This window comes from Hipposideros armiger, unplaced genomic scaffold, assembly GCF_001890085.2.
Source record: "Hipposideros armiger isolate ML-2016 unplaced genomic scaffold, ASM189008v1 scaffold_41, whole genome shotgun sequence".
In the NCBI taxonomy this organism is placed as follows: Eukaryota; Metazoa; Chordata; class Mammalia; order Chiroptera; family Hipposideridae; genus Hipposideros; species Hipposideros armiger.
The window spans coordinates 1,712,790-1,735,051 of NW_017731391.1; the positions used below are offsets into that span (position 1 = coordinate 1,712,790).

General features: G+C 37.7%; 1 protein-coding gene across 2 annotated transcripts in view; it reads right to left on the minus strand.

The window, feature by feature from the left end:
• Positions 1–22,262, minus strand: part of PLEKHG1 (pleckstrin homology and RhoGEF domain containing G1) — a 231,116-nt gene that overhangs the window by 161,968 nt on the left and 46,886 nt on the right. Inside the window, exons 1-2 of one of the 2 annotated variants that reach the window (XM_019638947.1) lie at positions 21,416–22,194; positions 121–179 (exon numbers count right to left, since the gene is read on the minus strand). The gene's annotated coding sequence lies outside the window, so the exon portion shown is untranslated. Of the gene's footprint in view, positions 1–120; positions 180–21,415; positions 22,195–22,262 lie in introns of those variants that run through there. The other variant, XM_019638946.1, reaches the window with a different exon arrangement.

Consider the following 22,262-nt stretch of genomic DNA (forward strand, 5'->3'; position numbering starts at 1 on the left):
CTGCCTACATTGTACTTATATAATAATTCCTAACAAACTGAAACTATGAATATATTAATCTTTTGTCATGTTCATACTCAATGGCAAAAAAAAAAAAGAAGAAAAAAGAAAACATCTCACTTTTATAGCTGAAGCTTTTCCAGTGTCTTCACCCACAGACTCCTAACATCCGTCTTCACCTGTAGTAGAAACACAAAAAATAAGTTGCTTTTTACTTAAATGTCACTTTTGCAAAATTTTTTTAGTGGAACATGGATGAAAATCAGGGCTAATTTTAAATAGCAAATGGAAGACTGGATGCAAAAAGTCCAGAATTTTCCCAGAAAATGACATATCTGTGTTTCTGGTCTATAATAAACCTATGCCATAATCATAACAATTTAATTAAAAAAACAAAAAAACTTACAGGATGTGATCTTAGAAAATTACTGACATCACATCTTTGATTTCCTCCTTTCCTTGAAATACTCAGGAAAATCAAAAGAGACTTCAACTTCCAATAGCACTTAAAAACTAGGTTTAATGACTTGCTAGAAGCCAGGAAGAATTTCTTCTACCCAGAGGAGAGATGAAACCCTGAGAAGTGGAAAGAGAATGGAAGCTTTCACTCAGTCTCAACCATAGTATCTCTATCTCCAAAACACAAGTCCTCCACAGGATGGGAACAACTTTATGAAGGCGTGGTCACTCTATCCCTCAGTTCCTCTCCATGGCTGTATCCCATTGATTCCTCTCACTTTCCATCTTTGTAAATAGCGGGGGAAGGGAGGTGGGCGTTCAAGCTTACATCTGGTAAAATTTGGGGTTGCTGTTTTTCTGGTCAATATTTTTGAAAAGAAAGAACCACAGACATTTTAATGTTGGTAGAGTTTTAAAGGAAAAACAAGTGTGCCTAGAAATTTTTCAGCTGACTATCTTCATTAAAAAAAGTTACTTGAAAATATTCCAGTTGACTGAGGGGTGAATCAAAATAAAAAGTTACGAGTGAAAAAGTGGTCATGTAGTAGTGCTGGTGGAGAGCATTAAAAGCAGGTAAAGAAGAAATAAAGTATGCTAATTATTCTAGAAATAGTTCAAATCAAGGGCAAACTTTCAAAATTTTTGAAAAAATATCTAATAAAAACCTTTACTATAATACCTACCTCCATTAAGTCTGAAATTCTAGACCATGTTATCAAAAATAGAGAAATGAGTGGGGGTAGACAGTAAAAGTGAACCAATTGCATTTTGTATATGGGGAGTAAAACATGCAGTTTCACTTGTGACACTATTACCTTTTTTTTAATTGGAGAAAACAAAGAAATGAACTAAGGATTTAAATTCAGTTAAATTCAAAAATAGCAACAAATATAGGGAAGGCAGAAATAAAACTAAAAGCAGGAATTTATGATTTAGGTATTTAAAAAGCAGTAACTGGTTCATTACAGAATGAAATACCTCATAGACAGATTTCAGGCAATCTAGTCTTCAAATCAGACACAAAAATAGAATTATTAGAGGAAAATATCACAGACATGGAAGAGATTTAAAAACTAAGAGTGCTATATAAAAATATCTTTGCAAATAAATTTGAACATCTTAATAGAAACAGTTTTCTAAGGTGGCATTTAATTATTAAAACTAAACCAAAATTTAAAAAGCTGAAAAACTAACAAATGTGGTTTACTTCAAGGATTAGATAATTCACAACCTACATAAAAAGCTTTCAGTATATGAAACAAATGAGGCTTCCAATTTGTTTCATGAATAAATTGGATTAACAGTCTGATAATCAAACCTGATAAGAAACAGAGGGAAAAAAAAACAAGTAAAAGGCTTGTTTGACTTAAATAAGATAGAATACTAAATAAAGTGTTCAGAAAACTCAGTTTCTAGTATATTAAAAATAATGACACAATAATATAAATTAGGCTTATTCTAGAAATACTCTATACATAGATCTATTGTGCTCTAACAATAGGTCACAAGAAATCAACACATTCATATTTTCAAAGATGCCAAAATGACATGTGATAAACTCAGCTCCAATGCCTGATGACCTCTTAGTCACCTATAAATAGAAAGATCATTTACCGTGATTTTTAAAAAGATAAAACCAACAGATAACATGTTTATTAAAAAGTCAGGAATAAAATAAAAGATGCTCACAATGCAATAGTGAGAGGAAAAGGACAAACTAAATTACAACCATCAGCATGTGACAAGGTTGAAGACCTAGAAAACTCAAGAGAAATGTCTAAAAAATACTCTACTGGAAGTAGTAAAGGTGCCAGTAGATGATGTGAGAAAACAATATGTAAAAAGCAATGGTTTTTGTCCAGTGGCAGCAATGACCAGTTACAAACAAATGAAAATGGAGACAGTCTGAAAATAGATTGTAGTCAACACAATTATGCTTATAGTGAAAGATCTATATAGAAAACATTTAAAGCAATCTTTAGGATAATGCTTTCCTCATGAGAAATGATGAAAAATACAAATGTACTTTTTTAAAAAGGGGGGGAAAGCATCATCTAGACAGGAAATTCAATATGAGGTAAACCAATGAATTTATATTTTTGGTCTGTAGAAGGTGAACTACCGTTACAGGAATATGATAATAGCAAGAGAGTTTTTACAACCGGTGATGCTTATTTATAGGTGAATACTTGAGGACCTTGTAGGCTGTTCTATAAATTCAACATAGGATATTTGGGGGGGGGGGACGACATTAAGAATATTTGACTATCTGACCTTCAGTGCAAAATCCACTAATATGTTATACTGAAAACATTAAATACAAACAGAATTTTAGGTAAAAGAAAAGAAAAAAGAAACCATTTCATTCCACTTTTGAAGGTTGGGGGAATGTTATAAATGGCCATTGATGTTATATTTGTGAAAAGAAATTGCTGATTGCGCTTCACTGAATCATGGTAAAATAGGTCACATTTCATTGCTTTTGGCCAGAGAACAATGCTAAACTTATAGTCTGGAGTATGTGCAAGGTGATGTTTAAAATAAGTTATGTAGGCAAAACACAACTAATGTGAGTTTGAGGATAAAAATAAATAAAATGTCAGCGTTGGTTTTGTAAAAAGGGCACATAAGACCAATACGTCACCACGTCCTTTAACTACAGTATCTAAAATAAGCTTATTTTTAATTTATGCAATAGAGTACAAAGAGAGACTAAAAGCTTTGTATGCCTGACATTAAATATGGGATCAATTCTAGTTATTCCAGAATGAATATTAATGAAAATTACCCACAAAAGGGACCAACTTTGCTTTTTATATGTAGGACAAAATAAAAAGCCTGTTAGCTTTGAAGGAACAGCACACCCAAGGACCAGATAAAACAGCTTTTAATGGTCTGAATTAGGTGTTGTTTAGACAAAGAATGATTTAAAAGTCATGTCTGATAAAAACACCTCTACTTATGATAACTGTGCAAAATCCAAATTATAAATATTTTCCCAAAAATGTCAATTATTTGAAATACAGGAGCCCCCCAAAGATTTGTTCATAAGCACAAAATTTGTTACCTTCATTTCTTGGGTAAAGAACTTGGACTTTATAGAAGAAACCAGGTGAGGGCAGAAATCCACATAAGGGGCTACCAGAAATCAAAGGACTTCAGACCAGTGTGAACTGTAAGGTCATCAAGGGTAACTATTGCCAAAAAAGGACAAATATCCCAATGTTGCTCCCATAAGTATCTAAAAGTAGTCTTTAAATCAGTAACAGAGATGGTCAGGTAGACAAAAAGAAAGCAAGTATTTTTGAGGGGATGCACAATTTGATCATGTAAATCCCAAAGACTCTGTGTTTGGATGAGGGCTGCCCCATACCTGCCACCCTGCAGTGCCACTTCACATCTGTCCATTCTGATTGGAGAACACTAGGTATTGTGACTCTAGGTCCACTGCAACATAAAAAACACTTTCTTCCTTCTACCTGTCTTTTGAGCTGCCTCATTTACTTCCTAGACCATAAATAAGCAAGCGACAACAGCTAGTGTAATACAAACCTCCTTAAACTGGCTGCTGAAAGTGGGCAGAATAATATTTGTTATTTTAGAAGCCCAACCAATGTCTATCTACTCTCCTTCTGGCCCCTATACCAGCCTTTTCCTCTCCTTTTCCCTACTCCCAGTCCATGAGCTCTAAATGACATTAGGCTAAGCCATTCATCATGTTTCACCCCGATTACTGTGATTGGTTCATAGATAGGCATGTTAGCTCAAGCCACCAATCAGGGACAATGAGACCTAACTTATGGTACTTGGTTAAAATGACTAGGGAAACAGACCCTTTCCTGCTTCAACTAGACACCGCCAAAAGAGGATTTAGAGGCAAGAGCTGCTGCAGTCGTCCTGCATCTATGCGGGGCCTGAAAGTGAGCCAACATGGAGGAATCTACTCTAACAAATTGTGTGCTTTTGAACTATAAAGTAGACTTTTACATGCTTCACTGTGACTTGCTTTCTCCCACTCACCACTTGGTGAGATTCCTCCGTGTTACTTTCCTAACTAAGCAGTGCACTTGTTTGCACTGATGGACGGTATTTCATTGTGTTTCATTGGATATTCTGTGGTGTATTTATACGCTCTACTGTTGAACCTTTACAGTATTTCTATTTTTTCTCCGTATTACAAGTAATGTTATAGATGGCCCCTGATTTGGTGTTTCTACCTTGTATTTATCTGAATTGGAACTGCTGGGTTGTTTATCATACACATGTTAAACTTTATTGGGTAATGCCAATTTTTTTTTCAAGAGTAATTGTACCAATTTACACTCCACCCACAGTAGATTGTTAATTTTGCTCCATATTATGGCCAACCTGATACTACAAAATTTTAATTATAGCCATTGTGGTGGATGAGAAATGGCGTTTTTGTGGTTTAAATTTGAATTTTCCTAATAATGCGGTTGAGCATATTTTCATATGTGTGTGTTCATTCATATTTCCTTCCCTATGAAAAACTTGTTCATGCATTTTGCCCAGTTTTCCATTGAATTATATTTTTCTTATGAATTTGTTGGCGATCTTCATATATTCACCAATATATCAATCCATATGTCTGTTATAGATTGTGGTTTATCTTCAGTCTCTCCTGACAAACAGAAGTTCTTAAATATGTTGTTATATATGTCTCTTTATTATGTAATGATTTTTGTGTCCTAGTTAATGAATTCTTTCCCTACCCCAAGGACATGAAGATATTCTTCGACATTTGTTTTAAAGGCTTTGTAATTGTGTATTTCATATTTAAGTCCTTGATACATTTGAAATTGATTACTATGTATGCTGTGAAGTAGGGATCCATTTTCATTTTTTCCATAAAGATAATCTATTACCTCAGTATCATTTATTAATATTCGTTCCACCGATTTGCAATTCAGTTCTGTTACATATCAGGTTTCTACATAAATGTGGGCCTATTTCAGAACTACTGTTTTACTGGTCTAATTGCTTATCCATATTCTCAAAATCACACTGTCCTTATGGCTTCATAACAATACACATAACATCTCTTAATACTTCTACTTGTTTCTTCTTTAGGACATTTTTTTGGGGGGGGCTATTTCTGGACCTTCGCTTTGTATAAACTTTAGAATTAACCTAAGATCCACCAAAAACATGTTGGATTTTGATTGGGATTACACTGGATCTATATTTGGGAGAATTAACATCTTCACAATAATGAAATTATCTATGAATATGGTATCCCCCCTCCATTTATTTAGGTCTTTTAAAATTATCTTTCAATAAAGTTAAGGTTATTCAATTTTCTATATAAAGTTCTCACAGATCTTTCATTAGCTATATTTCTAGGAACCTTATTTTTGTTATTAGTGGAGAAGATACCTTTTTAAAAAGGATCCCAATTCTTCTAGAAAGGCTACTAACTTTAAAAAAAATCTATTTGGAAATATAAAGAAAAGTTGCAAAAATCAGAAGAGTATAAAGAACACTTTCTTTCTCCTAGTTCTTTCTTGTCAAAAGTTTATTGATTGTATTAGTTTTTTCATAGAAGTTTTGGTTCTGGGATGCTATATGTACAGATAATTGTTCAGATATAAACAAGAAAATCCACTAGCTACAGAATCCACAATAGAAACCGGTTGATCAAGGTGGGAGAGGGGAAGAGAATTTAAATTATCTAACATTTTAGAATAAGATTGTCAAACAATCATGTCAATTTTCCATTTATGCAGCTGGTTACCTAAATATCTCAGACTCAGTTTTTATTTATTAATTCGATAAGTATTTAGGATCTGTTTTGTCCAAACACACATTTCTATTCTCACAGAGATCTCCAAAGACAGATACCCTATAGCTTTTCTTGCAAACTGAAGTCAATTTCTATTTCTAATTTGATATCTCTAATTGACCATTTCTTGTTTCAAAGAAAGCCAATGGGTTTCAACCACTTAAAAAGAAAAAAAAAACCAGACCCTAGAATTTGGAAGTGGAGCCCATGGAGAAGTGGTACAAATCTTTCAATAGCTAGTATTCATTGGTTTCCTCACCAGTGAAAATACTAGTTTTACCCATAATTTGATGAAATTGCATAGTGAATGCCTGATACGTGCCAGGCACGGGGTTACAAAGTAAGTAAATCATAGTGTCTCTGAGGAATGCATCTCATATTACAAAATGCATGTGTTCTTGGAAAAACTATATACATCAGCAATTTTTAATAAGTTCAATTGTTTTCCGTGGCATTTTAAGAGAAATATCAGGAAAAATTTGTCAAAATGAAGTTCTATCCACTCAACCCCGATGTCATATCGGATTTGCATATCTCTTCAGGCATTACATGCCGCATATAAATAAAATTTATGAATGAGTTGAGTTTTTAAGACAAGCTCAATTTTTAGTTTATATGAATTCCTGGGTTCCACAGGATCACACATCAATACTAGGTTTAATTGATTTATACATTAAGATATCTACCAGATGCTTCCCAAATCTGCGTTATATTTCATGGTAAATTGGCTGTGAATTTTTCAGAAAGAACACCCAAAGCAGATAGACAACAAAAACTTTGCACACCAGATTTTGATGGCCCAGACCTTAAAATTTTTCATTCTCTGTTAATTTTTTTACAGAGACTAACAGTTGGCATGCAATTACTTGACAAAGTATTGTTAATTCTAATACTTAATCAGAGATAAGGAGTTCCACAAGGTGACCCCTTCCGTATATTCTTTTGTATGTCCATCTCTTTCCATTCTAAAAAAATTAAAAGTGGGCCTCTTAATAAAGAAACACTGGTCAAAAAGATTGGAATTCCAACACCATAGTGATTTATTTTCAACGTTAGAGGAGAGACTGGGCAAAAACATGTAGTAGTGAAGGTTCCTCAAATGAATGACGCTCATTCAAGTGCTATTAAAGGCACTCGAATTACAAAGAAACATACCCTGCCTCTGCCCAAGACAGCACTGAAAGAAGGTATACCAGTGAACAGATTAGATGGTAGCTAGATTATAAATGCTATAATACAGTTATCAGCACTTTCCTAACTCCCTTTCCTATCACTCAAGCAAACTCAGCTAATCCCAAAATGCCTGGAATGCATCCAACATCAGAGCACCATCGATGTACTAGGCACAGGTGCTGAGCACCCAGCAGTGACTAGGACAGAGACAGTCCTTCCCCTTAGGGCACTTGTGGCCAGTGAGGTGGGGGGTAGGGGGGTGGTAGAGGGGGGGAGAGGTGTCACAGATTTAGCTAGCAACAAGGTCCAGAGGCAGCTTTAGTGGGTACAGCGTGCCCTTGAAAGCATAAAGAGAATACAACTCTAATATGAAAATTTGGGGCTCAGTACCACACCAATGGAGGAATATTATGGGTAAGGCAAGACTTTCCAAAGAGCCTCAAATCCAGATGTACACTTGTTAAAATGAATTATACCAGAGGTCCAAATCTCAAAATAGAAGATATAGTGTCACTGTTACAATCCCCCATATTATCCCCAGATATAAATAATAATAAGAAAGGTGACTATGAAAGTTAAGATTTTAGCTGATTCTGTGCTTAATAAAATGGAGGGAGCCACAGAAACGGATGAACACTTCTAAGCAGAAAAATGTTGTAAGCAACAACTTTTTATAAATTAGAGTCCAGGAGTTTCTTTCAACCTAGATTAATAACTTTAAGCAATTCAGATGCGTTAGCAAGCAGCAAAAATGAACAATGTTAATTAGTAAAGTGAAACTCCCTAAAATGAACAGAATTCAGATGACTGCAGTTTTTAAAGTTGGAACATCTCATAAGTAAAATAGATTTTCATAAAGGGAAACAGAAGACACCATGTTTCTTATGCTAGTTATTTAATAATCTAACATTTTGGAAGACAGCTTTAGAAATATGAATTTGTGATTGGCTGTTTATTTAATGGTGAAGTACTAGAGTGTTTTTTGTTTTTGTTTTCTTTTTTTGTTTTTTTTTTTAAGCCAGGCTTCTGTAAAAACACTACCTTTATTCAGGCAACATATGGAAAATACTGTTACATCACTTAAGAATGTTATATTTAGAAAGGTAATTTCCTTTCTCTGAAGGCCTTTTTTAAAAAACAAAAATCTTTCCACATCAGTCAAGAAAAACAGGCTTTGACATATCAGTTTTTTAAAAATGAACTACCAACTACATCACAGAGCTTTTACTTCACATCCATCTTGAGGATATTTCAATGACCTTTCAGGTTCAGGGGGAAAAAGGAAACATGAGCATGGCGGGCAGACCTCCAATAAAACATTTTACAGTTCTTACCAAACAGTGATTTATTCATCTACACGTTCCTCACCATTATAGCAACTAGTACTTCCTGGTTTTGCGAATGTGGTCTGTTTTTACTTCTCAAAAGGGGGAAATGCTAAAATTGAATTATGTAGCCCATGAGGAAAATAGGAAGGTGATAACTGACATACGCAAAGAAACCCTGTCATTTTAAATCTGTACTTGAGAAAATGATTTTTCTTTTTATTAAATGTGTCCTTAGCATATGTAGTGTGTGCTTACGCATTTATTTTTCTGATTTAAAAGGTTCAACCTTAATATGAATGGCATTTTAAAAATAGTTCCGGGAGTCTGAACTTAACAGATCATCTTTTCTGCATAATATTTTTGGTTTCCTTCACAGAAAACAGCTAGAATTTTCTTCGCTCGATCTTGCAAGTTTAGATTATCTTACATATGGTTTATTTAGTTAATAATTTATCTGATTTAGAATAAGTATATGTGGTTTCTAGTTTCTAACTCCATGAGCACATGAATAGTTCTTCAGATTCTGATTATGTGCATATTTAGCCCAGATACTTTGGTATAAAACCTAGAACCAAGGGGAGGGCTAAGTATTAATAGTACACAGATATACCAGGGAAAACATACTGCCACAAATTTCTCTATGGAACTGAAATACAGTACCTATGAAAAAACTGAAATATAGTACCTACTGCTATAAAATTAGTTCGAATTGCACGCTTCAATCTAAATGTTCAGCAAGAACAGATATTTGTTTAGCATCTGTTTCCCCCATTAGACCACAGGAGGCCCCATTTTTTGTTTGTGCACGACAGCATGCCCAATGCTTAGCACATGGTGCTTGCTTACAAAGAATTATTACATGAATAGTTGAGCGAAATGTGTCACTAGATAGGTATTCTAGGCAGGGTTGTAAACGGGAAGAGTCCAGATGATATATAAATGTTAACAGGACAGGTCTTTTAGAGAAGAAGGGGTTGCCAATACTGGAACAGGGAAAAAGCATGAAAAACTATCCCTGAAAAGATGGGAGGAATTGGGACCCAGGGTCCAGGACCGGGCATTAAATAAGGTCGGGACACTTTTGCTGTTATAACAGGGGTAGGCAGGTGACAGTTATAGATTTGATGGCAGGCTGTGACCAGTGTGTTCTTGGGTGATTTCTATTTTATCTGGGAGGTAATTGACAAGATGGCCTTCTGAATGTGATGGGCAAGAATGTGTAGTTGGAAAGATTAGGGAAGATTAGAATAAAGTCATCTGGAAGAGAAGTACATGAGCTGACTCGAGAAAAACAGTAAGTCTGTCAACATCACACTCTGTGTCATCAACCACCCGGGAGATTGGCCTGGATGCTTAGCTGAGGCAGGTCGGACAGTTAGTAACATCAAAAGAAAGGCCTTGGCTTTGGAACCAGGAGGCTTGGGTCCAGGGCCAAGCTCTGCGAGTAACGAGCTGTCTAACTTGGAGGAATCAGTTCATTTTTTAGGCCTTAGGTGTTGCCATTTGTAAAATGACAGGGTGGCATAAGAACCTCCAAGGTCCCTCTAGCTCTACAAGGGCTAAGTCTTTCTAAAATAACCAATACATTAGACTAATGGCAGCACAATTCATACAGAATACAAATGTAGACTTGGACAGGAACCATCTTTATTGCCTTGGTCCATGACTTCATTACTTTCTAACATGGATTACCCCACGGCCTCCCCTCTGGTCTGTCTTAAATCCTGTTTCCATCTTCTCATCATGGCCAGTACCATGGACAAACATGACCATGGTACTTGTCTGCCTCAATCCTTCAGAAGGTCCCCACACTGCTGTATGGATGAACCCAGACTCCTCAGCCCAGCCCAGGAAACACTTCGTCATCCGCTCCTACCTCACTCACTGCTTCACTGAAATACTAACTGCAAAACTGTTTTCCAAATAAAGAGGGAGGATTTTTCTCTATAAAAGCATGAAAAAAACCAAGGGTTGTGCTAATCTTTTAAACATACCTATCACACAAATTTGGACCAAGGACTTCTCAGTAGCAATAGTGAGAATTTTGTGGCTGAGTTAAAATATACTGAAGTGACTTCCTTTTTACTTTTCAAGGGAAGTACGATATAAGTGAAAGCCTTCTCAAAAGAAATGGACTTTCCAGAGGAAGTGAAGAAAGAATATAAATAACATTACCCCATTCATTAAAAGAATGGTATTCAGTGATGTTTACACAAGTGGTTCTCACCCTTTAAACTTATGTCTAAATATATTTTAAAAGCTGTATGTAAAGCAGTAATTTACTGAAGCCAAACCACAAAGAAATTTTAGGAATGCATCCAGGTTATATAATTCCATCCCCTGCTACATAAAGAGAATTATAATAGTTTCTATTTTGGTCATCTATTGACTAATTGCTACTTAGAAGAATTCTGGAACAGAAAATAAGTTGAAAAATTAAGTTTCAGTCCAATTAAGTTTCTAGGTAAGAGGTAAAAATGGAAGCATTGATCAGTCAGTTTTACCTAAGAGGTGCCTGGAAGGTGACTAGAACTCCCCATGATCTCCCTCCCATGCCTGGGAATTTTCTTGTCCTCTTGACAACCTTATTTGCCTTCATTTTGGGAATCATACTCTAGCTGGGGTGACCCTCAGCAGGAGAGAGGGAGGGGCAATGACAAGAAAGGTTCAAATAAGGGTCAGTGAATGTTAAGAGAAAGGGGAGTCTGATTTGGCCGAGGAGGGGTCCCAGAACCTTCTGGATAAATGGGGTGGAGGGAGGGCAATACAAATAGTTTTTAGGAAAGAGTGGGGCGATGGAAGGAAAGACATTCGAAAAACAGTAGGAGATCATAGGAAAGTAAAAAAGCAGAAATTGTTCGAGGAAACTTCGCTGAAGGTAACTTAGTTGGAGCTGGAGTTTTGGTGAAAAACAGTAATACCACAGTCTATCTAAAAATTAACAAATTTAAACAGTGTTTGAGGCTAGAAAAGAAAAATTCTCAGATATTCAAGAAGATCATCTGTCAAGATCAACATTGTCAAGAACAACACTTTCTTAAGGGCTGGAAAATATTCAAAGGTATTCACACTCCTTTCATAGAAAAAAGAGCAAGAATGAGGAAGTTCTCAGGTTATTAAACAAATAGATGCCAAAACAGAAAACTCAATGGACTAAATAGAATTTATATAGCTGAAGACTCATCAGTAGGCTGTAAAATTTAAGCCAAGAAAATCTCCAGAGCATACAGTAAAAAAAAAAAAAAAAAGAGAAGGAAAATATGAAAGACATGGAGACTTGATTCCAAAAGGTCCCAAATCCATACTGGAATTCTACTTGAATAATAAGTAAATATTAATAGGGAAGAAATATCCTGAGCTACGGGAGACTTCAGATCATAAAGGCCAAATAAAGGATCTATGAAAAAAAGACCCTTGGTGAAAAATTAGAATGAATGATTAAGCAAAAATTCCTAAAAGCTTCAAGGAGGTAAAGAGAGACAGACAAACACGCAGTTACACACACACACACACACACACACACACACACACACATACACACACTCGACTAAGTGATGAGAATCAGTCTAACACCAGACTTATTGGCTACACTAGATTGTAGGTATCAGAGGAGCAATACCTTCAAAGTTGAGGAACTATCATTTTGAATCTAGACTGAAATTATCAGTAAAGTATGAAGGTAAAGTCAGACATTTTCAAACATGCAGTAACAGAGCTCACCATCTATGCATATTATATGTAAAAAGTTACCGAAGGGTACTAATCTACTAAATGAAAAGAGGACTCTAAGGAAGAGAACATGGAATGCAAAAACTTTAGAAGCCACAGATAATGCAAAAGCAGAGGAATGTCTAGAGCAGCGGTTCTCAACCTTCCTAATGCCGCGACCCCTTAATACAGTTCCTCATGTTGTAGTGACTCCCAACCATAAAATTATTTTCGTTGCTACTCTATAACTGTAATTTTGCTACTGTTATGAATCGTAATATAAATATCTTTTTGCTTTCCGATGGTCTTAGGCAACCCCTGTGAAAGGGTCATTTGACCCCCAAAGGGGTCGCAACCCACAGGTTGAGAACCACTGGTCTAGAGGAAAATGAAGCCATTGGAAAAATCTCCTTAAAGCAGTAAAACTCAGTGATCCAGGATGGACTTTCTTTCTCTGTGGATCTAATTATATCACATGGTTCTACAGTGAATAATATTCGTATACTGGCTTTCGATTTTTAGAAACAATCCATAGACAAAACAAACATTCATAGTTACGCAGTAACAATAAGTATAACAAAGGTATTCGACCATGATACTATAAAAAATATAGTTTAACACACTGGGAAGTTATCGGTATGGCCAGTCAAGGGGGTTACCAGATGTGGGACTTTCAGTGCTAAAACTGGGAAAGTCCTGGGTAAACCAGGATGAATTTGTCGCTTTAGTGACAAAGGAGAAGAGATGAATGAAGGATGCTGATATTCTCATTTTGCAAAGCACACATTCAATAGATGCTTCAGGGAAGAATCAAGCTGGTGGCAGTCCACACTGATACCAACTGTTAGTAGGGGCTGAACTTGAGGAACGAGTTTTTTACTTTCGATTTCATCCCCTTCCGAATGATCTAGATTTTTTTTAAACAATGCATCTATTTAGAGAATAAGTAAACCGTTATTCATTAGGCATCTAACTTTTAAGAAGAAAATGTTTCAATGAGAAAATCCTAAGGCTCCAAATATGGTACGCTAACTAAAAATGATCAAACAAGGGATTTTTATCTAAACTCTGATTTGAAGGCGTAAGTACAAACAAAACCCAGGACAGGAAGGTCTGTTCCCTTGTCCAGGGGCAGTGTCTGTACTCTTGTGAAGAATGGATGGTCACAGGAAAGGACAGGGGGAAGTTCTCAGTGACCCAAACAACAGGACCAATGGAGCCAAACTAATCACATAACAGGCCATCAGATGCGATGCTGGGTACACCAGTGTGGCCCTGGTCCCTCTACGTACATGCTGTTCAAAGGCATGCTGCGCCCTCTCTGTGTGACTATTTATATATAGTATATATGTTATATAATGTATAATTAATACAATATCTAATACATTATATATTATATGTTACACTAACTTTTTAAAAAGCATTGAATGACCTACCATGATCCGGCTGTTTAATGCCAAAATTGTTACTCATAAAAAATTCTAAATAGGGCTTGTCTTCATGAGCATTAGGACTTGAAGATTGTCTAATGAGTGACCCTAAAGAGAGATTCATATCTATAGATAAATGGGTCTTCAGGGGTTTTTTTGGCTTTAAAGAGAACCCAAATCTTAGATATGCTGATCCACAATTATTTGCACAGGAAGCCATTAACTTATCTACAAATGATAACACAACCATGAAAGATAATAGTTTCATTCCCCTCAACGTAAGAATGCCCACTGTTAACGCCCAACATATATGACATTACTTTAAACTTAAAATAGAAAAAGCCCATAGTCCTGTCTTCTGTAAATCACTAGCTACCACGCACATGATCAAACTCCATTTTGAGTGTTGTACAGTGCATGGCCCTGGGGCCCTTGATGGGTGTCTGCCAAGTCAGGGCACATCTATCAGGTTTGTTTCTTGCTTTTCTTTTTCTAGTTTCAGGTATACAAAGCAATGTGATAGTCAGGCGTTTATACCCCATACAAAGTGATAACACTGCCAATTTACTACCCCTCTGATATCATATATAGCTGTTACAATACCATTGACTATATTTCCTGTGCTTTACTTTACATCCCATGAAAATATATATATAGTATATGATTATAGTTGATGTTCAATATTATTCTACTTCAACTTCATATGTACAATGCAGTGGTCAGGCATCTACATAGTCGATGAAGTGATCCCCCTGGTAAGTCCAGTACCCATCTGGCACCCTACATAGTCTTTACAACATTATTGATTATATTCCCCATACTGTATTTCTTATCCCTGCGTCTATATTGTGACCACCAATTTGTACTTTCTAATCCTTTCACCTTCTCCCCCATCCCCACCCCCTCCCACCTAGCAACCATCAGGTTTGGTTTTGTTTTGTTTACACTCTCTCTCTCTCTCTCAAGTTTTATTTTATGATACGCTTGACATTTTGAAAAATACCCCAAATCAGGATGTAGCTCTAATTAACATGAACATTTAACATGGCTAAGTGTACTTTTGCTGCCTTGTAAAGCTGTTAAATCAATTGTGTATCTTAAAAATCCCAGGTCTAGAAACCGAGAAAATCCAAAAATGCCACATCATAATTCATTGGGAATGGATATGATGATGACTAACATGTTTGAACCCATGGAAGGAATTTTTTAAAAATGTAGCTCCTGATAAGCTGAGTGACTGGGCCTACAAGTGAAGACAACTGAGATTAGAAACATTAAAAAGGACAAAATTAGACCTAAACAGACAGGTTTCCCAATTCTCTCAGAACTACTAATTACATATAGTTGATCCACAAAGAAAAAAAACAACAACAGAACTATGATTCCTCTAAAATGTCCATCCACGGTGTTTATATTTTTATTTTCATTACAAGACTTCTAAAATTCTCATTCGATTATTTCAGGACATTAAAACATTTCAATGTCATTCATGAAAAGCAAAATTTGCAGTACTTAAGTCTCCACAACTCCTCAAAACAACATTTTTAAAAGGCGATAAAAGCTGCAATTTACTTGCTTTCCAGGAGACTAATTAAAATGTACTGGAGTAAATGTAATTAAAGAAAATAAAACTGTGTGTGAGATTCAAAGTATTCTGTTATAAGCCCTTTATGGGTAGGAACTGGATCTGCCTACATTTTCATTTCCTTTGGTTCACAGTGACAGCTCTATTGAATATCTGAATTAAATAGGATTGAGAACTAATTATTTTTCCAGGGGAGAGTCACTCAACTACTTTAAAACTTGGGTGTTTTTTTTTTTAAGTTTCTGCATCCAGAAAAATATTCTCTCAGTTCTTCTTGGAAGGATAGCATCCTATAAATTCCTACCCACCCTACCCTGAAGTCAGTTACAAACCACAGAACTTAGACGCTGGTGTTTGTAATAATCCAAAAGCACAGAATTGATGATGTACCTCCAAGCATTCACTGTACTCTCTACAAAATAAAGATTTATTGTTCAATTGTTTTATTACTTCATTACTTTATTGGATTTCTCCCAGAATTAAGCTTAGAGTCTAGAACTGAAAGTTAAAATTTTCCATATGTCTGAATTTAAGCCATTTGATTTAGTAATGGAGAAATTGATTTATTCTCTCAGTTAAAATATTTAAAATGTTTATTTCTAGTCACTTTATTAAAAAAAAAAAAAGCTTTATCCCACAGCTAAGTTTTAGGCCTCTGTGCAATTTTCAAGTTAGCCTTGAATGTGGTTCAATTACAGAAGTTGACATGGCAATAGATAACTTACTTGAGGGCATACTATGTGCCTTTTGAGCTTCCCATCCTTTTTCTCTCCAACTGCTATTTAAAATTTCACCAAATCCATCTAGTTTTCCTAGACTACTCTAGGTCACACATTTTCCTATACCATAAAATCATTTTTCTATTTATTATTCTCTACAACTTGTGTGGCCACTAGGTCACACACTTTGTTATATTTTAAAAGGCATCTAGATTAGTTGACCTTTTTGCCTAAATGAAACTAAAAACCAGTCTGATGGTCAGGCAATCTCTCCCATGCCTCCTAGTTACTCATGGCACTCAGGACAGAAGCGGTACCCCACACGGACCAGCACATAGTAGGTTCTCACACATTGAATGGGTGAGTGCATGCCATAGTCATCAGTATGCATTCAGCAGTCCTCTAGTCTCAAAAGGGAGAAATAACTAGATATGCTTTTTAATATTGTGCTGGACATTGAGAATTCTCCCAGCCACATCTACCCAAGTGAAATGTGATATCAGAAATTCCGAAGGACATTATGTATAGTTTTCTTTCATCACCACCTTAAACTCGAATTTGTATTTTGTTGTTTCTGGAAGTTTAGGCTGCTTCTTATTTTATCTCACAGAAACTTTAACAATATAGGAATATCATCTAAAAATGAGGAAAAATGTATTTTTGGTATATATTATGGACACATAATAAAAAGTGACAGTCCCACCTTTTCAACCCTGATTACCTCCATCCTCTTGCACCCCTGAACCCCACTTCCTTTCCTAGTGGATAACACCTAACCATTCTCTTAACAGTATCCTTCACTCTCTTCCATTCTTGAAACTTGCAACTGCTCAGGAAAAGACCAACACACTGGGTTACTTTCCATCTTTCTATCTTAACATATATATCTCTGAGTCCAGAAACTGAAGAAAAATCACACACGCGTCATGATACCATGATAAATCCATGGTTGTCCGCCTCGGTTGCATTCTAGCTGTTCTTCAACCCTCTTTTGACTTTATTTTTTAATTGAATGTTCTTTTTTTTTTTACTTTATTTTGACTTTATTTTGTAATTGAATGTTAATTGAACATCTACTGTGTGCCAGGGACTGTGCTGAGATAAGCTGTTCCTGCCTTATCCTTGGTCAGTCCCTCCCTGTTCCACCACTGAGATGACTGAGGCACAGGAGCTTTAGAAGCTCCTGAATCTTTATTTACAGCTTTAAGCAAAGCCTTCAGACTTGCATCCTGGAGAACAGCTCTGTGACAGTCTCTAGGATGTCTACCCAGCAGCATACAGCCCCGCGTCCTACTTGATCTTTGCCAGCTCTACTCCAGCTCCTTTAGGTCTCACACTGCAGAGCTAGCGATGCTGTGCTGCCTGTGGCCACCTCTAACGCCTTTCCCTGCTCTCTCCTCTGCCTGGCGTGTCACAACCACCTTTCCTCACCTCTAAGTCTCAACCCTCAAGACTCACCTCTAACACCCACGACCTTTTCCAGGAGGCAAACTCTGAGCAGAGCATTTCCAGACAATGCTGTCGCTCTGCCTCTTCATTAGACCTGTGACCTCGAGGGCCTGTCTCATCTGTGGCACCTCAGGCCCAGAGTCACTACTCAAAAATGTGAAACTCAATTATGAGTCTTCAAAGGAAACCCAATCCATTCTTTGGTTGTTCCCACATGTGAAGTGTGTTTTTCAGCTTCGTAAAAATAAATAAATAGTGCTTTAAAAAAAAAAAAAAAAGCATTGCATAAGGCATTTTTTGCATAGACTAGTTTAAAAGCCTAAATAAATGATTAATTCAGTAAAATATCAACTAAGCTAGGAAAAAGAAATTTTTTCTAGGAAAAAAAGTACATGCAAACTTTAGTCTTTGATACCCTCTAATTTAAAACCAGCTGGTTTCCCCAGGAACAGTTCGGTAAATAAAACCAATGATTAGTGATATGTATCATTCCATAGCAGATGTCTTAGAAAATAAGCTTTAAAACATCACTTCCAGGTAGAGTTCTTCATTCACCCACTTGTCCTTTAACTACCAGTGTCCCTGCCACCAACACCGCCTGCGCAAAAATAAAAAGTTTGAAAAACGATCCTCTTCGTCTCTGTTTATTGCTTCCCGAAGTTGAACTCACAAAACAAACTGTAGGCGTTATGACTGATGTCACTTAGAATTAACTTCACTACAAAGCCTGTCCACTAAGAAATGCTCAATATGGTCACAATATATTAACTACAAAAGGCAGGTTGCAGACCCAGATGGATAGGACAGTAGGATCCCACATTTAAAAGGAAAAAAAAAAAAAAAGATATGCTTGCAGAAAAACACTGGGAGGATATAAAAAAAAATGCTACAAGGGGTTGCCCCTGGCTGGCAGCATTTAGGTTGCTATGTTTTCTTTGTTGTCCCACTCCCAATCATCACATATCACTTATATACTCTTTTATTTTTAAAGTCCTCTAAATAATCAGTAAACTGAGATGCATTCCGCAGACCTCAGAGGTCTGATACCCCGAGTCCTCCTCACACTATTCACCGGAACGGTGTCTGTCATCCTGAGCCCTGAGGTCAGCCCTGAGCCCAGTCAGATCTGGAAGAAAACAGAGACAGTGTTTCTGAGCGCTGAGGGGTTTAACATAATCTTACAGGAAAGGAACTGAAATCCAGGTAGTTGCACATTTGAGCCTGACAAGCTTTTCTAAATGTGTTCTGTATGTTCAATGAACATGTCTATACCTTCTATATGTTCAATGAACATCTCTATACTTGATGCCTAATTCTTCAGATGCAACTTATATGTCACCTCCTCTGGGAATCTTTCCCCATCAGTCTGGGCTGGGCTGAGTGCCCGTCCGATTTGCTCTCAAGCTCTGCACACGTCCACCATTCTGGTATTGTCTCCCCTGCTTGTAATATCTTATTCCTACCCGTATTTCCAGCTAGACTCTGTGCTCCAAGGGGCTGGCCACTTTCCTCTCTCACTCATCGCCTGCAGCACAAGAACAAAGCCTGACACAAGGTAACACAGATGTTCAACAAGCATCGACCAAATGAACTCACCCACCGGGATGGGATATGGTGCTCCACCCCGGGTACAGTGGGGTGACTGCCCTTGCACGATAGGCACGCAATTCTCTGCCTTCCCAGAAGCCATGGGGACAGAATGCCCCACGAACTGGACTAAAAAGTGATCAGGAGAGCTTTTACTTAGACTGGGGCAGCCCAGGGATGCTATCGGGAGGCAACAGGAGGGTTGTATCTTAAAGCTCATGCAGAGAGCTTTAGAGATGGAAAGGAGAAGCAAGGATTCCTAGAAGGAGAATATTGAGAGTGAGGGTCAGAGGCAGGAAAAAATAAGGTGTGTTTGAGACAAAAACACATCTCACATAAGCACGGTACACATCTCTTTAAACCTACCCACCCTTCCCACTTGGCTGCCTTCCTCCACTGCCTTCACCGTAAGTATTCTCTCTGTCTTTCTCCCTCTCAGGTGGGGCCACTGGGGAGCAGGGAATATGTTATTCCTGCTCAGATCTCACCTGCCATTTAACTCATGTCCACTTTCTTTACAGACAATAAATCATGTATGACCCCCGCCATACTTTTGTGTTATTTTGGAGATGGGGGTATATGGACATATCCTTTATCCCACTACACTTGCTAGAGAACAGTGTGATAACTTTAAGTTGGGGTATTCCCAAAGTGCTTTCACGTGGTGGTCCTCAAGCATGTGGCCTGATTTACGTGCAAACAAGAATCCCAGAGAACGTGCAAGAAACAGAACTGTGCCGCAGCATATCATAGAACACTGGTCAAGGCAGTGTTCACAACCGAAGATGCAGCTTCAGGCTCTGCTGGATCAAGGGGTGCTTCGCACTTGAGCCGGCTGCCTCTGCGGGCCATCACTCGTGCTTTCCTATGGTGGGCCCTACAATGGCTGCTAGAAGCTTAGTGGATGTACCTGCATGCTCTCCAGACCTTTTCAGCAGGCAGTTCACATCTAGTTTTGGCAGATCTATTGGCAGAAGGGTCTCCTTTGCTACCTTCCCCCTTATCTCCACCAGCTAAGCAATCACGAGTCCTCACCATTCACTTAGTTGAACGGCATGTATTTATTAGAACAACTTTACATTGTGTTTGTAGCCATAAAAAGCTTTGTTGCCATCCCTGAATAGCAAGTAGATAGAGGCAAACTATTCAAAAGACAGACCTTGTTCTCTGAGCTGTGCTCCCCCTCCCCACTCCAGGCAGCTGACACTCACAAATGGACACTGACTTCAGGATAAACAGGGTTAGCAGAACCGTGTCACTTTCAAATGTCCATTCTACACACAAGGAAAGGGCTATTTTGCTTTGTAATAATTAAGAGGGATTTTCTGAAAAAGTAATTACAAGAATGAATAGTATGGGTTTTGGGGTTTTTTTTAATACTAAAAATTACAAAATCACAGCCTGTGTATACTATTTACATAACAGGTGACCCTTCCATGGAATTGGAGGCTTGTGCCAACAGATGGTGACCATGGAAACATAAAATTCAACCTTACGATTATGTTTGGAGCCACTTTTTCCTTTCTCAAAAGGAAAGCAGTCCCTCTTCATATCCTATTCATAATCAAATGTGATACTGTGGTTTAGATTAGTCCTGCAGATCGTAAATGAACCAAGAAGACTTCTAAACATGAGCATGCCCATGGTATATATTGTTTGTCTTGCTTCTTAATAGTTCATATAAAAATCAGAGCATGGGGCTAGTCTTTAAATTACCATTTAGCTTAAGATTCTGGTATTTATACACTAATGTTGATATATATTTAATATTTACCTAAAATATGTATATTTAGGTATGTAAATATGTATATGACACCACATATATACATATATCACTGCTCTGAAAGCCAAAGCCTACAGTATAGACACAAACAGCCAAGGGGTCTAAAATTCAGGACATTGATAGCCAGTATGCACAAGTTGCTCCCCAGCAAATAACCAGCTCTTTATACTCATAAATGGACTCTCCCAAGACAAAAGTATTACTATTCACCAAAATAATAGACAGTCATACAGAGCCAACTAGCTTCACCATGTGGCTTTTGGTCAAAAAAGAATCATGACTGCAGTGAAGAAGACGAACATTTCAAAAATTCCCACAATTCTCGAATCAGATCAAAATGCACGTTTGCAGTCCAGGACTCCACAGAGGGGGTCTCACTGGCACCACCTACCTTCTGCACCTGGGTTTCCAGATTTCTTCACTCCACTGCCAGCCATTACTCTCGACAGTTTTAGCTTTCATGTTGAGGACCCTTAAACAGGCCTCATTCTAGAGTCTCCTCGGCCTCTCTCAGCACAGTCCCCCATCAGCCGTGCCTCTGAGTTTCCATGACGCCCTGGTACTCAAAGTACAATCCAGGCACAAGCTTCATCACAAGGGTCATAAATAGTGCTGTGAGAAATTCCGCTCTTGGACCCAGACCTCCCGAATTGGAACCTGCATTTCCACTAGCTCCCAGGTGACCCCTATGCAGGGTAAAATGGAGAAGTGGCCCTCCAGGCTTCACCACACAAGACAGAGCTTCACGTGTGGCCTTGAGATACAAAGCAGATTCATGAACCACAACTTCTTCACAGACTCCCTCACTCCACCACAGACACACTCAGACATCTACTTTCCATCTTTAGAACTCAACAGTGGTCTTCCATCACGCTGTCTGCCAGAAACCCCTACTTCCTTCCACTTTCTGTCAAGCTGCCCTCAGCGGCACTTGATGCTTTCTCTTCTTCAGCTAGTATATAACCTGAAGCATCAACCCACAGCCCTGGGCCACCTCCCTTGGGCTCCCAGGCTATGGAGATCCTCTGGAAGATGGCCCTCGGCAGGCCTCTTGGGTCCTGCTGGAACCCAGGCAGTAGCAGTGAGCTCTGCAAGCAGAGGCCAGGCCACAATCAAGCCTGAGGATTATGGTGTCCAACATGGCCTTAGGCCAAAGGACTGGCAAAGATTAATAAGCCAGGCACTGCAGAGACAGGGTGTCTGAAGGCACTTATAGCTAGCAAGAAAGCAGGTCAGGG